Source organism: Solanum pennellii, chromosome 10 (assembly GCF_001406875.1).
Source record: "Solanum pennellii chromosome 10, SPENNV200".
NCBI classification, from domain to species: Eukaryota; Viridiplantae; Streptophyta; class Magnoliopsida; order Solanales; family Solanaceae; genus Solanum; species Solanum pennellii.
Window position 1 is genome coordinate 21367115 of NC_028646.1, and position 1689 is coordinate 21368803.

Sequence of the window (1689 nt, forward strand, 5' to 3'; positions counted from 1 at the left end):
AAGAAGGTTCAACTCATAAGAGAGAGGTTTGAAACAGCTTATAGTCGGCAAAAATCTTATGCCGGCAATAGAAAGAGGGACCTTGAATTCAAAGTAAGAGATTAGGTCTATTTGAAAATTTCACCCATGAAGAGGGTCATGAGTTTTGGAAAGAAGGGGAAAATTAGTCCCCATTATGTGCGACTTTATCAATATTGAAAAGAGTAGGGAAAGAGGCATATGAAGAGGTGCCACTTGAGATATTGGATCGTCAAGTTATGAGATTGAGAAATAAAGTGGTTGTATCCGTAAAAGTTCTAAGGAGGAACCGTCTTGATGAGGGTGCAACATGGGAGGCCGAAGGCGACATGAAGTCCCGCTACCCTCATATTTTCCCTCTTACTCCTACTCACGGTTGAGGTTAGTAGTTCCCTCAAATGAATATTATGAAAATTTTTGAACACATCATGTATATCTAGTATGTGGATATTTGTTTTGTAGAAATTCATATATAAATTGAGTTTTCATAAAGAGTGTTTCTCATGGTGAACTTGCATTTAACATGTAATGTGCTATATTTCTTCCATGACAATTTTGTTGAACATGTTTACATATCAACTCTTTGAGTATATTCATATTGAGCTTATGCTAAAATGGAGAAGGTAGTTCCATCTTATGTGATGAAAATAGTAAGCTCTTATGTGGTATGAAATGTGGACTAACTTCCTATATGATGGTACTATGTTTATGTGTTAAAACGAGGTTACATTCCTCCTATAATCTGTGACTCATTATGATGTTTCTTGTTGTTGGGCTGCTAGTCTTGAGTCTACTCTTTTTCCCCAATAGAAGGTTTAAGGTGTCATTCGGGGACGAATGTTCCTAAGGTGGGGGGATATTGTAATGCCCCATTATTTCCATGACCTATACTAGAGACTCATGTGTTGAATAATGATTTTTTAGACCTAAAAAAAGAGTGGAAAACCTAATTAGGAAGTGTTAGAGTCACAACGTCAAGAAAGGCCTTGACGTCCGGAAACTAGCGAAATTGAACTAGTGAACACCCATATGTTTGATGAAGGTTTGTGAATTTCATAGGAAGTATGAAACTTGTAAAAAGTCTTTAAATAGGTAAAATATTGTATATAGGGTGAAAACATCTGATAATGACTCCCCAAGGACCACCTGAAGGGTCCTTGAGGAGGACCCAAACATTGGCGGCCAAGCTGCCAAAGCAGCCTGCGTGCAGCCAAGATGTGAGGTCCCTTACACATCGCGCAGCCTACACTTGGAAGGAAAAAATCTACTTCGCGATGCGGGGACTTCACAAGGCTCACTGTCTCAAACCGTATTTTAAAAAAAATATTTGGAATTGACCCCGCGATACGCAAGAACTTCCTAGATTTGTTCGCGTTGTTTTAAAATCAATTTGACATCACAAAAAGACCGAATTAAGTGAGGGGTCATTTGGGTAATTTAGCGGATGACTATATAACGATTTAGGGTCTGTTTTAAGTCATTTTATACACCCAAATCAAATCCCCAAAGTTTATATCAAAAATCACTCTCATCTCTCTCAAATTCTCTCTTTCATCAAACATCCATTGAAGACCATCAGAATTCCAAGGAGAAGGTAAAGTCTTCAAGTTTGCAACCCAATTTCGTGGATTTATCATCTCTAAGGTATGGTTGTTTCACTATTGGGATTCT